This window comes from Panthera leo, chromosome B4 (assembly GCF_018350215.1).
Source record: "Panthera leo isolate Ple1 chromosome B4, P.leo_Ple1_pat1.1, whole genome shotgun sequence".
NCBI classification, from domain to species: domain Eukaryota; kingdom Metazoa; phylum Chordata; class Mammalia; order Carnivora; family Felidae; genus Panthera; species Panthera leo.
In genome coordinates this window covers 92,861,135-92,877,211 of record NC_056685.1, presented here as the reverse complement: position 1 = coordinate 92,877,211, position 16,077 = coordinate 92,861,135, and the positions used below count along the sequence as shown (strand labels likewise).

Below are 16,077 nucleotides of genomic sequence, written 5' to 3'. Positions count from 1 at the left end.
AAAAAACAAGAACAGCTTATAATCTCATCATTCCTGGATCACTTTAACATTTTGGTTACGGATTTCTTGCCTTCTGATCTGATTTACTTATTTCTTAAAAAATGATCACTGGTTGTTGTGTGCAGAATGGATTGTAGGCACATAGTGTGGATGCAGAGAGACCAGTTGAGAGGCTGATATAGAAGTCTAGGGGAAAGATGCCAGCGTCCTGGGCTGAGGGGTGAGTGGTGGAGACAATGAAAAGTTGTTGGATTTGGCATACATTTTGAATATAGAAACAACAAATTTGCTGATGGGTTGGATGTAAGGAAGGCAGGCATGAAAAGGATGGTGTCCAATTCCATTTTCAGTGAAATGATGATCCATTTACAGTGGTGGAGAACAACCAAGAAGCAGGCCTGTGTGTCAGGGAGATGTGGTTGTGGAAATCAGGAATTCAGTTTTGGATATGAGAAGCCTGAGTGAAAATTTCAGTGAAGATTTTGAGTAGGCAGTTGGAGACATGGTGGGAGCTCTGGGACAGGATGGGACTGGGGATTCTGATCTGAGGATCATCTGCATTAAGAGGATGGAAAAGAGATGGGACCTGTCTAGGGAGTTAAGTAAAGATGGACAGGAAGTCTGAGGACTGAGACCTGAGGCCCTCCAATATGTATCTGTTGGAAAGAGGAGGGGGAGGACTCACATAGGAAACTGAGGGAGTGGCCAGTAACTAGGAAGAAAATTAGAAGAGAGTGCATAAATAAAGACTAAAAAAAGGGGGGGGGGGCACCTGGGTGGCTCAGTTGGTTAAGCATCCAACTTCTGCTCAGGTCATGAGCTCATGTTCAAGGGTTTGAGCCCTGCATCAGGCTCTGTGCTGCCAGCTCTGAGCCCACTTTGTAACCTCTGTACCCCCCTCTCTGCCCCTCCACTGCATGTACTCTCTCTCTCTCTCTCTCTTAAATAAATAAACATTTGAAAAAATAAGAGAGAGTGCTGTGCTCAGTAGCCAAGGGTAGAGGGTAGTTCAAGAGAAAGGAGTGCCCCCTCTCTCATGTATATTTTTACATAGGATATGTACATTTTTACATAAATATAGGGGCTTTTTCATTTATCATGAACACCACCTCATGCCCTTAAAAAAAAACCCTTCTACCTTCTAAAATATTAAAGTATTCCATGCCTATGGATGGAACCTACCAAAGAATACTCTTGCGTGTACATCTTGTATTCCTTAGATTCAATTTCTGAAATGGAATTACTGTAGATATGAGTATCTTTAAGGTTTTTGATACATGTTGTCAAATTACCTTTAAGAAAGGGTGTACCAAGGCTACCACTGTAGCAGCAAATGAAACCAAGTACTTGGCAATCACTGCTACCATTAAAAAAAATCTCTAGCTCTCTCTCCCTCTTCTGCGCTCTCTCCACATATGTATAAAATACTATCTATTCCTCCCCCCCCCCCGCCCCCCACCATTTGCATGACCTGATTCATTGAAGTTGAGCATGAGGCTTCTTGTGTGTAGTCTGAGTGATGACTGAGTTGATCCCTGCCCTCAAAACCTCCTTAAGTATGAAAACATGAGTATAAACATCATCCAAGTCAGCCATTCAGGGCAAGAGGGCTGGGGGATGGGGGAGAGGACTAAAGCTGGTTCTGAGCCCTTTTCTCGAGTGAGGGGTGCAGTAGATCTTGTCAGTAGTACTGGAGTTGGTGGGGTTCCCACAACTTGGGATGCCTCCTCCCTCGCAGCCTGACTTCCTGCGGGCGGGGCCTGGGAAAGGGCGTGGTTACTGAGAGGCAGAAGTAACTCTTCAGAAGCGCTGCAGTGGGAACCCAGATGTGCTGGGTAGTGGAGTCTCCGTTGCCCTGTGAACAGCCCAGATTGCTCAACTCAACAACAAATACGAGCCAGAGGGACGCAGGCAAACTGTGGCACACACAGTGTCCCTTGCTGACTGTGTGGAGCCACTGCAGTTCTGACAGGCCCGGTCCCTGCGTGGAGACCTTAAAAATCCTGTCTCGCCTTTCTGGTCATCTGCCCAACTGAGGCAGAAGGACCCTGCGTGTTGCGAAACTGCGGCAGGGCACGGCCTCTTTCTGTTGGTGTGCAGCATTGCAAAGGACTATTGCACCACGCTGTTATACTACAGATGTGGAAATTGTAGATACTGAGGTGATAGAAATCTTAAGAACATGTGGGGCATAAAGATAGGCAGAAAATGTGGATTGCGGCAATCTTGTATGTAATATTTCTCATTTCACAACTATGCCAATTGGAACAAGTTATCTTTTAAAAAAATGCAACCCAAAGGGGGTAAAAAGGCACCATAATCCTTTGCTTTCTAGATGGCACCAACACTTGTAATATTTTCTATAGTAGTTACGAAAGAATTCCTGAGAGACTTACAATCATGTAAATTATCACAGGCCCTAAATCCAAAGGAAATCATTCTGTGAGAAGCTAAAAATGAAAATGGAAAGTTTTCAATAGAAGTAAGACTGATATCCAGTCTTTTCAGATCTTTTACTTTTTCAATTATAAAATAATATATTTTTGTTATAAAACATTCGACTAATGGAGAAGGGCAAAAGTAAAGCTAGTCTTCTCTTGCTCCCTCAAACCTCATTCCCACTCTCCAGTGGTTTGGTATGTATTTCTCCAGAACTTTGTTCCTGCAATTACAAACATTCACATAAGAGTATATCACATGGCCTATGTATGGTATATTTATCAAACTGCTTGCATATAGTGTTCTATAATATGTACCCAAATATATCATTTAAACAGTAAAATTATGCTATACAAATTATGCAACTTGCTTTAAATTTTATTTAAATGCAATTTCTCTTTGCCTCTTGGCAGGCAGTTTAGTTTGATCTTTGCTTTATTAAAAAAAAAACCAAACTTTTCTGAGCCAAAGATTACCAAATTCATTCATTCAGCTATTATTTCTTGCCTACCAACTAAGTATCAGGCATTGTTCAAGGTGTGGGGAATAAATGAAGTGATAGGAATCCTTGCCCTTGTGGAACAGACACTTTAGTGGAGGTAGGTAGGCAGTGAACAAGTATAATACATGGTGTGTCAGATATGCTAGCAGGGCGTGTAAGGGTTTTGCAAAGGTAGGACAGGACTCAATGAAAAAGTGACATTTGTGTGGACATCTGGAGGGGAGTGGGGGAACGCCAGGCAGATGTCTGGGGGAAGGGTATCCCAGGGAGAGGGAATAGAAAGTACAAGAGCCCTGAGGAAGAAGGGGCTCGGCTTGCTCAGAAACAGTGAAGAGGCAAGTGTGGCTGGGGAATGGTGAGGGCAGGGAGAACAGAGGAGGTGGCTGGAAAGGACTGTATGGGCCTTATAGGCCATTTGGAGGCCTTGGGCTTGTAGTCTGAGGGGGAAAGGATGTCAGTGGGGGTTTTGATCAGAGCACTCATAATTTGATGTAGGTTGTAACATGATCCCTCTGGCTGCTGTTGAGGGTGGACTCTGGGGGCAAGGGCTGAAATGGGGAAACCAGTTAGGAGGCTCCTGAGACAATGCAGGGGAGTGAAGGTGAGCTTTGGGCCAGGGTACTGGGAGTAGAGGTGGTGACACTGTGGATTCTGGATACGTTTCCAATGTAAATGCAACAGGATTTGTTGATGGATCAGATGTGGGGTTAAGACAAAGAACAAAGTCAAGGATGACTTATCAGGACAAAGCAATGCATGGAGTGTCCTAATGACAGATTTTCTAATTAGCACAAGAAATAAAAACAACATAAGAGTATGGATGACAAGGGAGACCAGAACATGGAGACTGGGAGTAGCATTATGGACCTCCTTTCCTTTGCCTTTGCCTCCACATATCATGTGCTATGCCATGTATGTGTCTTGTCCATACTAGCATTTCTCAGCCTCTACCCTGAGAAACTCCCAATGGCGGAGGACAGTAACCTATTATTACCAGCCGTCTGTGCCAGTGCCCAAAGCTCATAATGCTTCCCACTATAAGCTAGGCATTACTTTAAAATGCCTCATATTTAAAAAAAATAATGTCAATGTTGGAATCTACTCCAAAATATCTACATGTTTGTGTTAATATACTCATTACTTATAAAGTAAAATTGCTGGTCTTGTATGATGGGTCCCTGACATACATCAAGAATCTCTAAGGAGACTATAAGGTTTTAAGAGGCTGCAGGTCAATGCCATTCCCAGTGTATTCCCAGGGGTACAGCCTCCCCAAAAGAGCTCACTTATTTATAAACTGGCTGATTCCCGACACACCTACATGTCCAGGACCATGTTGTATATGTGTGTTGAAGAGCAGGTGACAGGGGACGGGTACTTAATGCTCTTCTCACCAGCTTGGGCTTTTCCATGTCTACACCACAGTACAGGCCTTTCTTACAAATGGAAATACACTTCCTCCCCCCTTACCTTACAACATTCTACCCATCTTTGGCTTTTTAACCCTTTGAAAGCTTTCCTCAGATTTCATACCCTATTCATGGTAACTAATGTTATCACTTCAAGTGATAACTCATTCCAATTAATTCCTAGAACCCTGACTTTCTATGGGGAAGTATAGTATACGCGGGGAACAGCAAAACTTTGGAGTCAGCAAAGCAGAGCCTTGGAATTACATTTACTGAAGTTTTAACCCAAGGGCTGCCATTGTCTATCTGTGTGATCTTAGGCAACTTTCTTCATCTCTAAGTCTATAAAATGGCGTTAAAAGCAGGCCTGGCAGTATGATTAAGTGAAAACCATATATGAAGCACCTTGCACAGTGTATAGACATTTGATAAATGTTAGTTCCCATTCCCCCTTCACCTCTTAATTTGTCACCTTTAATATTCTACCCTTAATGGTTTTACGTTTTGAATTGTTACATGTTCTATCTCTGGAACTAGGCAATAAACTCTTATAGGTTAGAAACCACATTTTGTATTTCTTGACATCTCCCCAAAGCATCTATCATGGTGCCTTGAGCATGGGAGATGATTAATAAATATTTGCTGATAGACTGATTGATGGATTTCTTGACAAGGTTAAAGCAGAAGGACATTACTGCTCTCTGGAATCAAGCACAGAGCAATGAGCTCCAAAAAGGAAAATGAGCCTCAGCATCCACAGAGGAGGGTCACTGCTTAGTGCCTCTGGGAGACATGCTGCTGATGGATGACGGATGCCGGACGGCTCCGCTGTGTGGGTTGCAGACCCTGCTGCCTAGCTACAGAATGGTTACCCAGCCAGACGGTGAGATCCTGATAACCCTGCCACACCAAATTCATTTAGCAAAGCATTTCAACAGGCCGTCACTGGGGTACGTGGACTGATAGACTGCACAGCTGTTATTGTGTGCTTACAAGGGAAATTAGGAGTAATTAATGGGTTGGGGATCAATAGCAATATTATATTGCTGTGAATGATTTAATTTTCTGGGTTAAGAGGGATGCACAAAGATAGAATAATAGATAAAAACTACTACATTTCTTGGTTTATATAAAAGTTTAAATTTTTAGTTTCTCTTTACTTTTTGAAAAGATAATGCACATACGTGGTAACTCAGTACAAAATGGTATAAAATGGTTGTTCTCCAGAGGCAATCACTATTGTCTTGGGTGTTCTTCCAGAGATGATGCCCTGTGTGTATGTGTGTGTGTATGTGGTTTATGCGTGTGTGTGAGGGGGCCTTAGCTGGAAGTGTTCTTCTGGGTTTTTGTTTGTTCGTTTTTAGCTACAAGTAGTTTTAAGAATCCAAGAACTTCCGGCCAGTCTGGTATGTCTGTTTGGCTCATCCCTAAATCTCTGGTGGCAAGCACAGTGGCCAGCCCATGCAGTCCAAAATTCATGGTCAATAATTATTTGATCAGCTGATTATATCTGTTTTACTAGTTTTTAAAATGATTTACACTAGCCTTGTACATCTTTATTGTGAATTAACAAAAGACATACAATTTGACATGTCTAGGAAATAGAGCATCTTAATTCATTCTAATGTATTGGTATAATAATATAAAATCACTGATGCAGAAACTGCCTATTTAAATATTCTCCATTGACTGGAGGAGCTCTTTGGAAATATGTACCACCTGAGTTTAAATAAGGATTGGCTAATAAGCAAAAAAGGAGATTAAAAAATATTTCAGAACACACATGCAAATTAGTGTGGTTATTAAAAGTTGTTACTTTGGGAGGCTGTATACTTTTTAAATTGCCTCTTTGTGTTCATAAGCCACATCGCACTGTGGCTGCCACTACTTCTGTTATAGCCATCGCCACTACAGCCAATCCTACTCTTTATTTAATAAACAGCGTGTATCAGCACCGTGGAAGTATTTTACAGGCATTATCTCATTTAATCACATAGTAATATTGTCAGGTAGGTCCTAGTATCATCTACCTTTTATAGATGAAGAAGCTGAGGCACATAATGATTTCATCACTTGCTTATATTCACAAAGCTAATGAAATAGTGGAATGGGAATTGGGGCTCAGCTTAAAACCAGAGCACCTACTTCCAATCAGTACTTCAAAGTCATCTCATTTCGGACCAGAAATAGAATATTCTTAGTGACTATCCTTTCCTTTTGCCAGATTTAGCTCCAAATGACTTTTGGTTCTATCAACAAGTGAAATCCATCTTCAAAAAGACTGATGTTTTGTCAGTACTGTGGCTTTTCAAAAGATATGTGTCGGTTGCCAAAATCAATTCAAAAAGAGGAACTCCCCAAATGGTGTGTATCATTAAAATGAGTGATGAGCTTCCTAAGGCCTCCACTTTGAAAGGGGTAGTACCCACTCGTGTGAATACACAGGGTGTTTGCTTTAAAAAGGTCTGTCCTTGTATTTATTGTCATATCTCAGATAGTTAATTTACTTAAATAACAGGGAATTGGGGCAGTTTCCTGTTAGAGTTATATAATCAGAAAATAACAAACTGCCTATGTTTCTTCACATTTCGTCACTAGGGCTTTATGATCCAGATAGTCCTAGGCAAATCTGCACATTATGCAAAGTATGTCTTGCCACATCCCTTTCTTTCATCACTTCCCTTTAATTATTTCTCCACTCTCCTCTTTTCACTCAAAAATGCCGAGAATTCAGTGATCTTCAACAGCCACATATAGAGTCCTCAAGTTCAAGATCCCAACCTGTCCCATCCTTTCTGGGTGCTCTTTTCATGTGCTCCAAAATGATCCCTCTCTTTAGTCATCTGGGCATAATCCTATTTTCACAGAATATCCAATAGCATCGAACTTTTAGAAGAAAAGGCAGCAAAGTGTAAATGACTGATAACTCTAGCTAAATATAGAGGTACTGGCAGTAGCGCTGTTATTTAGTAAAGAAGCTTATTAGGTCAAAAGGAGTGTATTCATTTTGAATGAAAGATTGACTGAATACCATTCTTATCTTCCCTCAACTCTAATAGACCCACATTAGGACCTTTCTTGTCTTCCTTCATCTAATGCTAACCTGACATCTATGGTTGGACATTATTCAATGATGATTCCAGAGACCTATTTTCACTTTTGGAGTATTGTAGGGGCGCTTATTTATTTTGGTTGGCTAAGGATGGTTATAGACCCTGATGGGGGCAAGAATGGGGAGGGGAGTCTTCCGAGGAGACTCTCAGATGTGTCCATGAGAAATACATTGAATTTATTATTCTGGAGAGGAATGTTGTGAAGGTGGTGATTGTTCTTATTTGTTGTTGTTGTTGTTTGTTTTTAACAGGGAGAAACTGAAAACCTTAAATGGCCTTCACCTTGTTGCCTCTAACAACGCTTTGGACTTAGAGGGTGTCTGGTTCAACTTTTTTGCCAGTTTCAAAGTGAAATAGTATTTGGGGCATGCCACCTAGTGGCAACAGCTTTTGGTTTATTGCTCATTTAAGCTAGTAAACCAGTCTCCTAGGCTTGACAGCCACATGAGAGGCCATCTGGGTCATCCTTTAGCTTTTATGTAAGCAGGCAAGGATATCACCCTTTCTATGGACCCAAGAGAGAAAAGGTAGGCACCAGGGCTCTGAAGCCCACTGACTCCCCGTTCCGTGATGGAATTTGAATGTGGTGGCTTGCCTGGCTGGGACACGGCCCTGCATCCCCAGAGGCTTTTTGGCGGTCCCAGAAACAAATGCTTGGAAGAAGACAAGGCTCTTTCTGAGTCTTAGCCCTGACTTAACACATGTCCTCTCTCTGACCTCTTTTCCTCCCTCTCCCTTCCCCCCCAGCTCTTGGCAGCTTCTTCCTCTCTCCACATTCCCTGCTGCTTTTACTGCTTTTCTTCCATGGTCATGCTTTATGTACCCAAGAATATAATACTTTTTAAAAGTTATCATAGTTTCCTTTTTAAATTTTACTTTTACTTTTTCTTCCTAAAAGGAAAGGGGTTCATGCTTAATCCAGAACACTTGGAAAACAGAGAAAACCACGCACATAACCACACAACCATCACCGAGAGAGAATCATTGTTAACAATTTGGTAAAAATCCTCACAGCCCCTTTGTGTATGTGTGTGTGTGTGTGTGTGTGTGTGTGTGTGTGTGTGTGGTATGTTGTGTGTGTTTAAAAGCAAAAAACCAAAAATTATATAAATACTTCTTTTCACTTAGTAATAGATCATGAGCATTGTTTCATGTCAATAAACATTCTTCCACTACATGATTTTAGCAACTGCATTATAGGATATCCCAGGATTGTTAAATTTGAGGAATGTGAGAATGGTAGGGAATATTTTAAATCCATAGTCACATTCAGTTCATACTTTATCGAGCATCTATTGTGTTATGCTCCTGTACAAGGCAATTTTCATATTCATAATCACATTTAATCTTCACAAGATCCCTATGACCTTCTATGAAATATTGATGACATTTTGCAGAAGAGGAAAATGAAGGTCTGAGAAGTGAAGTTGCTTGCCCAAGATCACACAATTTGTAAGAGGGCACACAGGAGGAAAACTTTGGTCTCTGGATCTATAGTCCCTCAGCTACTTCCTGAGGTCCTCATAGATACTGAGTGTGAACACAGCTTTTCTGAGCATTATTCTCCCTGTCCTCATGATATTAATAGAGAGAGCCCCCTAAAAGTAAGTGTCAAAAGACTTGAGAGCCAACGCAGGAAATGTGAAATCGGGTATGAGAAAGTGGAAGGACAGTCACCTAGCGAGAGACCCCTGGATTTTCAAAGCCCCAGGGATAATCATTGTGAAGTGATATATACACATTATTCAATTTTGTTCTCACAACAACTCTGTGAAGTACATACCATTATCATATTTTAAGGTCAGGGAAGTGGTTGGCCTAAGGTCACCCTGCTGGTGGGCAGCAGAGGCAGAATTAGAACCCAGTTCGTCCACCTCCAAAGTCTTCTCCACTGATATACAAACTTGCTCTCCATGTTAATTAGTTCTACTAAGAATTTATAGTGATATGGTCATAGTGTCATGCCTGGCATTAAAAGTGTGTTTGAAGCGGGTTAAGGGAGAAATGAATGAAGGCGAGAGAGAGAGAGACAGAAGACTAAAGTGAAACGAAGCCCAGAAAAAAATATAAAAAGCCTGAGAGAGTGCCAGTTGCAATAAGGGGAAGATAGACTAGCAATCTTTGATGCAAGAAGTTTGGAAAGCAACACTGAGCTGTTGAAATGGTTGAAATTTCTGCTTCTTGTTTTGTAAGCAAAGAAGAAACCTATGAATGGTTGTTAGGAATGGTTTTTCCTCCATGCAATGCTAGTACACTTTCCAAAAATAATTAGCTCAAAATACATTACTTGTCCTGAAACCAATGAAACAGTCTTTCATATCAATTATGCTGTGACTTTACAGTGTCTGGTGAAAGACTAGCAGTGATACTACTTTTCAGGCACAGTGTTCATTTAAACTTCTCCTGTTTTGGTTTCTTAATCTCTGAAATAAAATGCAGAATACTCTCCACATCACAGGTGTTGTGAAAATTAGTGAAAAATACTCAGTGCTTGGGGAGTGATTTAAAAGGGATATGTGAGTATATGCTATTATTAGTTATTGTATCCTCATTCCTATTCTGAGGTCATGATGCTCTGATGGTTGACACTATTAGTCATTGCCATGGAAACCAATGATATATGCCATCTTTTTCTCTGTGGCTCTCTCCATCTTCCAGGCAGTTGTAGAGACTGCCACACACACACACAAAAGAGAGATTAACGCCCTTCCCGTACAATCTTGAAGTTCTTCGCTGTTTTGCAAACGCCTTCTCTACTAAACTTTTCCTTGAGTGCATCCCTATATCTCTAACTCCACCTTCCTTCTTATCCCCCCCATTCTCTTTTTTTTTTTTTTGATGTTTATTTATTTTTGAGAGAGAGAGAGAGAGTGAGCAGAAGAGGAGCAGAGAGAGAGGGGGACACAGAATCTGAAGCAGGCTCCAGGATCTGAGCTGTCAGCACAGAGCCCGATGTGGGGCTCAAACTCACGAGCTATGAGACTATGACCTGAGCTGAAGCCAGATGCTCAACCAACTGAGCCACCCAGGCACCTCTGTCCCCTACTCATTCTTATGGGTGTGAGTCTGGACAGCATTTTTTTCTATTCCTTTATTCTCTTCTACCTTGCTTTTCCTTTCCACCTTGCAGGTGGGGACAGTCTTTGTTGATTCAACAAGTTGTTCTTTATCCCAATTAATGTCTGCATGGAGAAGCCAAACCAACTTAAAGTTATCAGTTTTGTTACTACTGCCAATTGCTGAAGTTTCCATGTCTGTGTGGTGTTTTGCTCCAATTACGAAGAAGTCACCATAAATAGATAGCTCTAGCTGTAATTCTTGAAGAGGAGCGAAATCAAACAACACTAGTTACCCATCTGTGGGGTATTGGATGGATATTGTACAGGGTTGTCTCTATTAGTTAACATTTTATAAACGAGTTCAATTAGATTTTTAATAATCTGATATTCTTTATTCTTTTGAGAGAGATTTGGCACATGAAGACAAGACTTCTTATTACAACACTTAGTCTGGAGCAATGAAGCATATGAAATCCCTAGCGAGTATTTTAAATAAGTTTTTCCAGGTTACCAAGTAGCTTTTAGTTATCAAACTAATACAGTGAGAACTGACCCTACAGTAACAGAAAACAGTATCTCCCTTTGAAGAGAACATTCAGAACCAATGCTCTTGCAACTTTCTGCCAGTAGTCACTTTTTTCAGGGTTGAATGGTCCCCCTTTTTCCCTCCCCTCCTTTTGAGTCACTTAGGATGAAACATAGGAAAAGAAAGTAAGCTGATTTAATAGTTTTCCCATCCTCCGAATAACCCTGTTTACAATATCCTCTCTTCACTTCGGTTTCTCTGTCCCAGCAGGAGGCTAAGCTTCTAAGCAGGCTGACATCTTGCCCCCAGTAGCTGGGAGGACCCACAAGCACTACAAAAGTGGAGGAGTGGCTGGCCGTGCCTCTCTGACAGGGAGGAAGAACTGGAAGCTTGGCTGTGAAGTGGGTCCCCTTGAGGACAAGTATCCCTGTCTTTAAAATCTCTGCCCCTAGTCTGGTTGCAACTCCAGTGCAAGTGGGCCTGGATGTGTCACAGGGTTCTTTCCCAGTGGCCCCCAGTTGAGAGGGGCAGTGGGGGCTGTCGGGCAGTACCCGTGGTGCCACCATCCTGCACCTGGGTTGCCACTCTGGGGCTGGAAGTGAAAGCCCCGAGTTTAGCCTACCTTCCTCTGGTCGTACGCACCTTCTCTCTCCCCCCCTGCTAAGAGATCTTCTCACTGCTGGTTCTCATCCCAGATGCCAGGCTGAAGTCAGAACAAGCCGTTGCTTGGCTCTGCCATAACCCAGTATTTGCAAGGGGCAGATAACCAGACGCCAAGTAGGCTGAAGTCTCATTTGGTTCTTGTCCTTTTGCAGGCACAAAGGAACTAGAACGGAATGCATTTAAAGTACATCAGAGGAGGGGCGCCTGGGTGGCTCAGTCGGTTAAGCATCCGACTTTGGCTCAGGTCATGATCTCACGGTCCGTGAGTTCGAGCCCCGCATCGGGCTCTGTGCTGACAGCTCAGAGCCTGGAGCCTGCTTCGGATTCTGTGTCTCCCTCTCTCTCTGGCCCTCCCCCGTTCATGCTCTGTCTCTCTCTGTCTCAAAAATAAATAAACGTTAAAAAAAATTAAAAAAAAAATAAAGTACATCAGAGGACAGTAAGCCATTTGCTTCGTGGCCTCTATGGGAATCTGCCTTCTATGGGACAGGGGAGTGGTGGTGGCCCTTGCTTCTTCAGCATTTCTTACATTTACTTTCCATCTTCCTCACTGGAACGAACCTTGCAACAATCTGTAACGGGCACTGTAATTAAGTGCTTTACATACATTCCTTCATTGCATATGGACAATAACACTATTATTGGGTTGTTACTATTACCTTTTTACAGATTATGAAAGGGAACTTCCACAATCATTTGGTTTCGTAGCTCTGCTGCTGAGCTCAGGGCTTGTTACATTGAGACCTCAATAATGTTTGTTATGAAACTAGAATTTGACCAGGTCTAAGGAGTTAGTCTCATCATGATGAGTACCCTGGGCTGAGATCAATGCAAGTATTTTCCTCAAAAGTATGGAGAGACTGACTCAGCACTAGTCTCTAGGAATTCTCTGGGGCTACTTTTCCATCTTTGACCCCAAACAGGGCTGTAGAAGAGAAAAAAGTTTTCCTTAACTCTCTTAGAGTCCCTGGCTGGGTCTGAAAATTAAGCTGACAAAGATTAACAGGAAAGAAGCATACAGATGTATTGAATACAGGTTTTACGTGATGTAGAGGCCTTCATAAGGAAAGGAAGACCTGAAGATAACAGCTAGACCTGTGTATCTTTATTCTGGGTTTGAGGAAGAGTGGGCAGAGGTATAGAAACCTGATGGGTTAAAAAATATGAGGTAAATGAACTAACCTGGGGGAAACTTAGCAAGGCCTGTTTGTTAGGATTCTCCTGAACATCCCTTTGTCTTTGGAGATAAGGATGCTTCTCTCGTCGGGGTATAGGAAGGATAAGGATTTCATGACCTGTTTCAGGGGAAGAGTTGGGAGCAGGGGAGCTCAGAATGACCCTTTCTCAAACTCTTCCAGGTTAAAATATTCAATATGCTAAGATCCCATATTTGGGGATAGCATGTCCTGAACCCCATGAAGCCAGTCTTCCTTCTCTTTGTTGCTGCTTGATTATAAAGGAGCTGCAAAAATCTCCTCTAACTACTCTGTAATGCTCAGATTTGTCAGGTTCTATTTCAGCACACTCCAACATGTTGATATGTGTTAACTTGTAAAGAAGGTTGTATGGTCCAATACGTTGGCTAAATCAGGGAAGATGGTTTCTTTACTGTGGAGCTTCCTCCCACCTCTAATATGCTAATATGCATTGGGAATCTCCTAAAGGGGTCCGTAAATATTTCATCAATTCTAAGCAGTACTTTCCTCCCACATTTTATCATCTCTGAAGGTAGGACACCTCCTGGACAGGGGCATTTTACCATGGCTGTTGGCAGGCAGCAGCTGAGACCTGCTCAACTGTATATGCCAAAAGGTATGGAGACAGAGCAGTTAGAGAGACAAAGGTTCATTACTGCAGGATTAACCATTCCATATTTTCTTGCAAAGAAATAACCAAGTGCTTGATCGAACTTAAAGGAAGATATCCAGGGGTTGGGGGTGTATTTTGTTACTGAGATAGGTATAAAAGGATTACCTACCACGTGCCAAGAAAGCAATAAAACTGAAATCAGAACTGCCAAATCCCCAGGAGAGCCTGTGTCCTGCTTTGTCTTTCTTAGTGGTACCTAATTGATAGGATAGCTTTATAGATTTCATGAAATACGTTAGCGTGAAGTATTTCCAATCTTCTTTGAACACAGACTCTCATTTCCCCAGGAACGTCTCTTGCAACTAATGTTCTGTGGAATATAATCAAGCTAATATGTAGCATTTATGATTAGCTAGTCGCTATTTAAATATTTCACTTATATTAACCAAAGGAATTCTCACTCCCAGCTCATGATGGAGACACTCTTATTACCTCCAGGCCATTCTTTTCCCTATAGCAGAGTCACGATTCGAACCCAGGTGGCTGCAGAACATGGGTTCTTGACCACTATGACACCAAGTTTGGGAAACTCCATTCTGGCCACAGACTAGGGGGGTGGACAGAGTGCAGCCAATCTGACCCATGGTTAAAAAATGAATAAGTATCACGATCCCCACTGATTCTTAAAACATTTAGCAGAAATCTACAAGGAAAAAATTTTTTTGCCTGCTCTTTATTTATTTTATGAATGCATCATTACCTTTTGTATATGCCTAAACAATTTGTACTCACTCCAGGTTATGAAGATTTAGGAGAAAAGTAACTTTCGGTGGAAGACTGAATCATTGCAAGTTTAACTTGAATAAAATACCAAGAACAACTGGGATAAATATCGGCCCTGATTGAGGACATATCTGAATGCTCTGAAAGGATCCTGTACTTTACAGGTTGCTGCTCCAGTGAAAGCGAAGCTAGTGCTTCTCCCCCCCCCCCCCCACAAAGCTGTGTGTGTTGGGGTGGGGGAGGGACTTACACAAATTAGACCACTTTGTGCTACTTTCTCATCTTTTGACCAGCTACTATTTGTGAGATGAATTTCAGGGAGCCAGACGGACTTGCTGATAGATGTAACAATCTCTTACTAGCTCAGCCCCTAGGGAGAAGGCAGGTGACAGAATTATTTAGGCAATAAAATGAACCTGAGAATAAAAGGTGGTGTTCTTGCTTGGAGCTGCAGTGCTGTTCAGGTGCCATCAGCTCAAATTTCCCAGACAGGTGATCGTGAGGACGATTCTGCCTACTCCATCTCCTTAAGAGGATTTCAACTCGGTAAATAGACTTTTTCCAAGTGTGGGTTGCTTCCTGAGATTAGTTAGGCCTTCCTGAGATATGTCTGGCCTTACAAAAGCTGCAAGTGAATACAACAACTAGTACCTTATGTTAATTTAAGGAAATTATACTCTTCGGGAGACAAAATGCTGTTCAGTTGCTATTTATCTGTGCCAGTTGGGTAAGAAAGGGAGATGATTCATAGCCCAGTCCAATGGGACCAGTGAAAGGCTTGATTACACCTTGGTTCCAGGCTGTCTTGTGGAGCAAATGCTTTGACATTCGTGGGTTCCAGAGGAATGTAATGTAATTATTACACACAGCTCGAGATTTAACTTGGGTACTGGCTCTTATGAGAGAGAACACACAGGTGTTAGATCAGTTGTAGACAGTTACTGTTCATCATTCTGTTTTTTCTGTTCATCATTCAAGGGGGATAAAAGAAATGGATTCCACTTTATTTTTTTTATTTCTTATTTTTAATTTTTATTATATTAAAAAAAATGTTTTAATGTTTATTTACTATTGAGAGACAGAGCATGAGCACGGGAGGGGCAGAGACAGGAGGAGACGCAGAATCCGAAGCAGGCTCCAGGCTCTGAGCTGTCAGCACAGAGCCCGACGCAGAGCTCGAACTCACGAGCCGTGAGATCATGACCTGAGCCGAAGTCAGACGCTCAACCGACTGAGCCACCCAGGCGCCCCTGGATTCCACTTTAATATGGGAATTGTAGCTCCAAAGAAAATCAGATGGAGATGGATATCTTAGGGCAGCTGGCTAAATGGCAGCTATCTAACTACAAACAAAGGAGACATTACAATTCCCAGGGCTAAGAGAAAGTTAACAAAGGGAAAGTTCTAGTGCATTAAAATAAGTCATCCTTGTAGACAATAGCTGCTCCATGCATATATTCTGGTACATACCAATTGGTAATAAAATTTTGACAGCGTTCATTATGCTAAGTTTATAAATCAAGCTTCTGGGCTTAAGCAACAGAGACCCTCTTTGTTCTGAGAGGCTGCAAACTAGAAGGTACTTGATAAGAACGTGCTAGAAAGAGTCCAGCTGTTAGCTATTATCATTTTTCTTTTGAACATACTATTCAAGGCAGGTATAGTTACAAAGAGAGTATATGAGGGGATTAAAAACCATGGTTACATTAACGTACACCTATCTCGGGGGAACTGCACTCACTTTTCTTTCAATGTATGCTTCCTGCAGCTTCTC

The 16,077-nt window shown here is 41.9% G+C and overlaps 1 long non-coding RNA gene across 1 annotated transcript; it reads left to right on the top strand.

The window, feature by feature from the left end:
• The first annotated feature begins 5,028 nt into the window (after positions 1–5,028).
• On the top strand, positions 5,029–8,381 carry LOC122224808. Its single transcript, XR_006204945.1, has 3 exons — positions 5,029–5,233; positions 6,575–6,714; positions 7,715–8,381. It is a non-coding gene; the product is annotated as an uncharacterized LOC122224808 (long non-coding RNA).
• The last annotated feature ends 7,696 nt before the right edge of the window (positions 8,382–16,077 follow it).